The 7,889-nt window shown below is 41.2% G+C and overlaps 1 long non-coding RNA gene across 1 annotated transcript; it reads right to left on the reverse strand.

The window, feature by feature from the left end:
• Positions 1–3,799: 3,799 nt before the first annotated feature.
• On the reverse strand, positions 3,800–7,314 carry LOC125942905 (uncharacterized). The gene is made up of 3 exons (XR_007465411.1): positions 7,179–7,314; positions 5,316–5,357; positions 3,800–4,486 (listed from the first exon to the last, which is right to left on the reverse strand). It is a non-coding gene; the product is annotated as an uncharacterized LOC125942905 (long non-coding RNA).
• Between the last annotated feature and the right edge of the window lie 575 nt (positions 7,315–7,889).

Here is a 7,889-nt window from a genome sequence, read left to right on the forward strand (position 1 = left end):
TTGAAACCTTATTGACATAATGTTGGAACTGTGTTGAATGTCAATATTGAAACCCAATTGAAATATTATTGAAACAGTATTGAATATCAATATTGAAACCCCATTGAGATATTATTGAAGCATTGTTGAACATCAATATTGAAACCCCATTGAAGTATTATTGGATGAGCATTAAACGTCAATATTGCTTGATGGAGGCAAAAGTTGCTACATATCAGAAACAGGACACAAGAGGAAGAACACAGACAACACACACGTTAAGCACCAAACATGTGTGTTGTCTGTGTTCTTCCTCTTGTGTCCTGTTTCTGATGCACTACGCCTTTTGCCTCCATTATATTATACCAACAAGCCCAACGTGCAATGTTAGTCAATAATGCAACACCATTTAAATATTATTGGAGCAGTGTTGAACGTCACTATTGAAATCACTTGAGAGCCCACTGAAATATGCTGTTTGGTGAATAGTGTTGAAAACTGCATTAGACTTTTCTTTAAATACCGCTGAGCTACGTTGAGTCTCATGGCATTACCACTGATGCCATCCATATTGATGTGGTCCTTGCATACTAGAGGACAGGGGCAAACTTAAATTCAGGCACTTCTGTATTGAAGACCTGGGTCACCTAGGGATCAAAACCACTTTTAGATATAGCCTGTTATAAAACATATTATAGAGCTGCTAGCAGAACCATTAAGCCAGTTTTTGAATTGGCTTAACACACAAAATCAATACTCCTTCACAAAATCAACAGCTCAAAATTGATGTGGACAAAAAGCATTTTTTTCTAGATGAATTGTTTATTGAAGCCAAACATTTGTTAACTGTACAGCCATGTGTGCCTTGAGATCAAAAAATTCCTAACGCAATCTACAAACTGCCAGCAGCTTGATACAATAACGAAATTGAATACTGAGAGATGTAAAATTTGCGTGGCCCTAAAGTAAAACATTTCTCAAAATTGAAATAAATAGAAAATAAATATTATACAAGCATTACAGTAAATACCATTTAAAATGTACTTGATTTCTCTATTTGGTAGCCAGTAACTTAATAATTATGGCACAATCTGCATGAGCCCACTGAGACTCTTATTTATTGGTTAAATGGTGTGCCCATTTTACTAAACGTTATCTACCTCTGAAACGAAATGGTAATTACAATAACTTGTGCCATGGCAGCAGTTTCTTGTGCTGCACTGCTTGTTGCAGGATCCAGTTGCGTTTTCTGCCATGATTACTAGGTACCTGGGCAGGTCACAACATACCAAGCGATTTATTCACTTTGACTACTTAAGATTTTTATCTGATACACAGCGGCCATTAGTTACTTGCTGGAAGCCTTAAATGAAACTGGCATGAGGAAATTTTGTTTAATTTTGAGTGCCGCAAACAAGTTAGAATGAAAGAATTTACAAGAAATCAGATTTCATGCATACATGAAATAAAGCACATCGCTGCCTTGCCCGAGAACTGTTGTTGCACTCTGAATTTAAGCAAACTTTAACACTTAATTCTTACTGTTTTGAAATAGCAAAATAAACCATTACTACAAACATATGTTAATATGTAGTTTTTCTTAAACAGAACCACTCTGACAATAGCACAGATTCCACTTTCCGGTGTACGTATGAAACCTAACTTTCTGTAAAATTTCTCACTGGGCCTACTTATACTTTATCAAACAAACTTGAAATGGTGTGCCGTCATGGAACAGTCTTGGCATGAAATGACCCGAGATACCTATGAAATAAAATAGTCAAGAAACACTAGCTTTTGTAGAAATATATTAAAGATTTACGTAAAAATGTACTAAAATACAAAGCGCAACACTTGTGCAATTAATTATTAATCACAACACAGTACTTGTGTCTGAACAATCCAACCTGTGCTTTTCAGGTGACCAGAAACACCATAATAATAAAAAAATGTTCAGGGCTGCAAGTGCACAACACTTGAACTGTCCACAGACTTGAGCTCTTCTGGACACTTCAGGTCCCTTGCGAGAAGTGAGGCCAGAGTGTTCTTAATGTAGGTCATGTTTGTCCCAGGAAACTTGTGACAGGTAAAGCCTGTAATAAAGGAAAAACAGCATGACGTTAAAGATCAATGTTCCACATGCAAAAGTGCGATATACAGTACGCCCTGTTATAATGAAACTGTTTCATTTGTTTTGTTTATTCCAAGTTTTCACGAGTTCAATTCTAGAGAATGACCAGCTTTCAAAGTGGAGTGGCACCGGAGGACTCCACTTAGTACAATATGCAGAAGGCAAACAGGAAAAGCCCACTGTGGCAGAATAACTTCATGAATATCCTTGGTGTGAAAATGTGAACGTTGCTTGCTTAGGAACAAAATGGTGGAAAAAAGACTTCATACAGTTGGTGAAAAAACTTAACGGTAGACTACTGGCAACTAAAATTAGTTCTCTCAACAATCATAATCAAAATGTGCAGCACTTTATTGCACTTTTCCTCGTAGGAGTTGCTCCAAATACGCTTATGCGGCCAGAATTGAGTGTGGTATATCTGAATTTGTTTTACGAGCTCATATGCTACTGGAGTGCACTTCTCGCATCGTGATGACCATTCTTATGCCTCCATACTGAAAACAAAATACTGCTTATAACGAGGATTTACTGCAGTTGCACGCCGACCTGGTTACACTAACACAAATAAATGCGAAGAAGAAATACGAAGAAATGCTCAGTCTTACAAGAGAAATATGCAAGTGGACTGGCTCTGCTAATCCTTTGAGGGTCACTGCCATGCATGTAGAGTGGTGGAAACAAATCGTGTGGTCACGACCATAAATATGAGGCGGCGAAAGAACATATAAATAAGCATACCTTTTAAGAATGAAGTGTCCCCAAGCATCACATTACAGATTCTGTAACCTTCTGCGACTTCTACAAAAATCCTGATTGTGCTGTTGCCCCTTGGCTTCTTCCAAAACTGATCTTTCTCTTTATTCTATGGTGCCCATCACTGCAGTAGTTTGGGAGTATTCAACTAGTTTAATGTTTTGTGAGTGTCATTACATTTAAAAAATGTGATTATGCTAGTTTGCCCTGCATGCTACAATAAACATGGTGTAAAACAGCGGACACTAAGAAATCTTTGTCACTTTGTGACCTAAAAAATTATTTACCCATTTTTTTTCTCGAAAGGTCACTCTGAAGAACGATTCAGAATAAAAATATAACACTTAAATTGGGGGACGTTTGCCAGAAAATATGTGATCCTCAATGGGTTAAACATGAACACCTACAAAGCTCATTCAATCTTTGATAAATCTAAACCCATAGTACTTGAGCACTGGTTTATAATAACGCTGAAAACAGGCAAGTGCGTCCTTGAATTAAGAAAGCAGGAGACATTTCCAACAATTTCAGACTAGGACCTGTGGACATGCCTCATGTTCTGTAATAAGCTTTATATAGTAGCTGCCAAGGGCCTATTGAGTACTGATCATTTTATGGGAACGTGAGGAAAAGTCAAATAAATACCTTTGTTTTTTCCACATCCTGCAATACAATGTGATAAATTAGATCTTAATTGGTTGAGTGCCTAGAATGAATGGACATTGCTAAACATAGCAATGTTGACAACGAATTTGGCAACTGTTCCTATTGTTGCTTTCATCGAAACAACCAAACAATTATGCCCCGTAACTTAAGCTCATTCTGCTTAAAGGCCACTGTCTGCCACCACATGGACCTCCTTCAAGACAGGAGCAACTTTAATTCAATGTGGTCTGTTGAAATAGGTGAAACCACTATGTTTTGCGTTACAGAATCTGGAGCTGGAGGGCCATTTTGATTGCTGAAATTTGGTGGAAGTGCTGTCCCTCGAGTTGAGCAGTAACTGCACTTGAGCATAGCTTCTCCACAATTCCTATAACAACACTTTCAGGCTACTTAAGCACACCCGCTATAGCAACAGATTGGTAGCAAGCTTCACAGATTGGTACTACAGATTGGTAGTTGCTTCATTGCAACTGTTCATTGCAATGACAGTCAAGTAGTGCAACTAATGCGCAAATACACCTAACTTTGTCAGTTGGAGCCACCAATCACTTCTGGCAGTTAAGGCTGCTTTTAAAATTTAGCACTTTAGTATGGAGGCGTTAGAGACTTGAGATCAAATGAACATTCATTCCAAATAGTAGGCTATTGTAGCACGTAGTTGCAGACACAGGCTACTTGAAAGTCATTTGTTGTGCTAATAGCAAGCTGGTAATTCCAAGTACAAAATGTGAAGGCAAAAATGCAATGGGTAAAAGGATGTACGGTACTTGCCTATAACAGCGTTGACCCTGATAAGGCCAAGAGCCTCTTTTTGCCTATTGGTGGTGGTGTTTCCGAGAAGTAAGTGGCCCATGAAGTTCTCCTCAGTGAACACATGGTGAATCAAGGCCCTTGCAAACTTGCCTGGTCCACCATGGCAAGCTGTGCCAGGATCATCTGAATGAGCACCTCTCCAACCTATGTGAAATGGCACGTTTAGGTAAATAATATTAGTGAGGTAGTTTAAGGATTTTAAGCACATTTACACAACAGCCACACTCCGAATAAATCACACAAATACTGCCTGCTCCAGACCTAAAATGTCAACTAATGTCACTAATAAAAACAGCTAAAACTAATGTCATAGCTTGTTATGCTGTTGGGATGCCATGTGCTTCAGAAAAACAAGGATTCACCCAGTACAAAATAAAATAGTAAGTAAACCAAAGCATTGAAAACTTTAATGCAAGTAGCATTTTTAGGATACTTCACATACTTTCGGGTGTCTGTCCAACTATTTTCCAGCCAATTTGTGTCACTTGGTGGTCAATGGCATAATGGGTAGGGCTGCTATGTAGACGGGAAGTGGGTTAATAACCATCTGATGGACCTGCTTGGATCTCTGGGTATGTTACTCAGAGTATGTGCCATTCTTCAATGAACCTCTTTCACGCCATCGTGGGCAACTGCTGCTTGTGTTGGCAAGCAGCAGTAGCAAGCAGCTCAAACAGGAAGATAACAGTCGACGTTAATGCGATATTACCACTACACATCAGATTCGCTTGCTGTGTCCCAGACCAACTCAGCTGAATGTGTACATAAGACACAAAGACAGGGTGTGCCTCATCCACCTCAACAAATAAATGAATCGACTCGCAAATCAAAGGCTATGCAAAATCGCAAAGGAGACACTTAATGCTACCATTTTTACTAAATCTTAAGGAGAATACCTCCCAGCAATACATTCTCCTGGCAACAGTGCATTTGATCATGGTGACGCTAGATGATGAATGGCCAAAGAATTCACCTTTTGCATTCCGGCTGTGGCGTCTCCAGGCTCATTTTGATTCTGAAAACAGATGTCAGTATTAAAATGTGACGCCACGATAACTCAAAAGCAACAATCAAAACATCTACATGGACGATTAGGCCGACATAAATGGATGGATATAAATGACTGATTGAAAACATTAAAGCATGGCTGCTCTTGCCACTGGCAGTGTGAGGTGGGCAAATAATTTATTTTTAATTTCTCTCCTAAATTTTAAAATTATTTTTGCTCATCTACTGCATGAACTGTTGCGGCCACATCTTAAAGGTAGCTCGTTCATATAAAACCAGTGTTGCATTTTTTACTCCCCGTCTAACTGCTGCTACTGCAGTTTGCTTACTCTCTAAGTATTCCACAGAACTGCTCCACCAACAAACCATTGTTCCAAGCTTATGGCAAAGCGTCATTTAGATCACAAGGATACGCTCCCCTTTAACTCTCTCTCCTCTTTAGTGTGTGAATTCAAAGCAAAAATAACTTATTGACATAGCTGTCTGCTTCTATCTCATAAAAAGCCTTGATAATTTTTGACATTTGTCGATAACGCTTACATGCCACTGGGAGCACAGTGGGACGACACGGCAAATATGCCCAAGCATCTCGTTCCTTTACTGATTTTCGAACTTAGTTATATCAATCAGTTACTGAAGGGCCAAAGGCTGAAACTTCACACCATGACATTATTTTGAATGTTTCATCCCACTAAAGCAGAACATAGCATCTCACAGAATCTGCCTTTTCCGTGAATATAGAGCGCCTACGCGAAGGCGTTAGCGCGAAGTACTCGATGGCGTCGAAGGGAGATAATGGTTAAAAAAAAAGTTCACCGCGCGCGTACCGGTAGAAAACAAACCACACATAACCTGATGATTTCACAGCATTCACTGGCATCAGCCCTTTTTTATCTCACCTATCACAAAGAATCACATATACGCCATTGCAATTCTTTATTATTATCGCACCACAGCGCGTGTCTACCGCACGGCGTGCAGCGGACTCTGGGCACTCGATCCTCAAGCGAACAGCGCAGCAGAATACATTAGAACGGCAAAACGCCCCGCGCATATTTTCGCCGATCCCGACACGCCATGAAACTTCATGCACGTCAATGGACGGCGTTGCGCGAACGAAATATACTTGATTACAGTACAGTTCGGATTATTTCACGTCCCATTGTTTCCACAAAAACGCAAAGCACGAGCGCTCATTAATAAGGCTAATTTCAATCGGTGCTGGAACACCGTACCAAACATCGTGGCGCGCACAACATGCCCTGTTTTAGCTGGCTCCACATAGCTGCCCACCAAAACGGCAGAGCACGAGCGCTCATTAATAAGGCTAATTTCAATCGGTGCTGGAACACCGTACCAAACATCGTGGCGCGCACAACATGCCCTGTTTTAGCTGGCTCCACATAGCTGCCCACCAAAACGGCAGAGCACGAGCGCTCATTAATAAGGCTAATTTCAATCGGTGCTGGAACACCGTACCAAAAATCGTGGCGCGCACAACCACGGCCGGGCTCGACTGGCGCGCGCGTTCGCAAGAAGCGAGCGTGCGCGCCAGTCGAGCCCGGCCGTGACACAACATGCCCTGTTTTAGCTGGCTCCACATAGCTGCTTTACGTCACCGCAAGCGCGCTGTGAAGTTAAATCAGGACAAAACTTCATGCTCAATATCACAAATCTAGTGCTGCACAACCAATTCTCGCAACGGAAGGATAGTACTAGTAATGAAAACGAGCACAGAGGCGCGTGGAAGACACGCACGGGCTCTGTACGCACTTTTTCTGATAGCGTCGCAATGAACGAGCAAGTCGAATTCGAAACACTCACTCACCTGCGATGTGGCTGAGTCGGAGGCGATCATGGTGATCTTCGAGGCACCGTGTAGTCCATAAAGACCGAGCAATAAGTTGTAATATACCAAAGATGTCACAGCGAGGCAAAGGGCACAGAAAACACAGCAAACTCATCACGCAACCCGCACATATACGCCGCACGCACAAAGTTCCGGAATCCGCCAAAGAGTCAACAGCGCAAGCGCGCATTCACACAAAAACGCGCATACAAATCCACGCTTTCATAGATGTGAATTGCCATATTTATTAACAAATCTTGTAATATAATGGTATTTCTTAACAATTTCTGTGGTTTGCAAGAGTGTGAAAATTTTCTGCTTAGCTTCCTTGAGGAACTATTTTCTTTATCGCGGTAACGCAGTGCGCCGGCCGGTCACGTACGGAGCGCGCGGGAAATAGTGCAAAATTCAAACGTCGGAAATGTCGCGCCCTGTGTGCGCGCACAGTTTTAATCGTTTGTATTAAAAAGAAATATTTATTTTAATACGTGAAGCAACCGGCGCGAAATGAACTACGGACCAGCAACGTACACAATTGTCGCTGTTCGTGCTTGTTAGTTTGACATCATGACAAACGGTAGACAGCATGCCGTCCCGTTGATTAAACATTTGTACCTGTGCTTCTGCGCTACGATTTGCTACCGGCAAAGTATAACAGCGTAGATTGTGCGTGGTGGCCAAGCAGTTTCC

The sequence above is a fragment of the Dermacentor silvarum genome, chromosome 2, assembly GCF_013339745.2.
Source record: "Dermacentor silvarum isolate Dsil-2018 chromosome 2, BIME_Dsil_1.4, whole genome shotgun sequence".
Lineage (NCBI taxonomy): Eukaryota > Metazoa > Arthropoda > Arachnida > Ixodida > Ixodidae > Dermacentor > Dermacentor silvarum.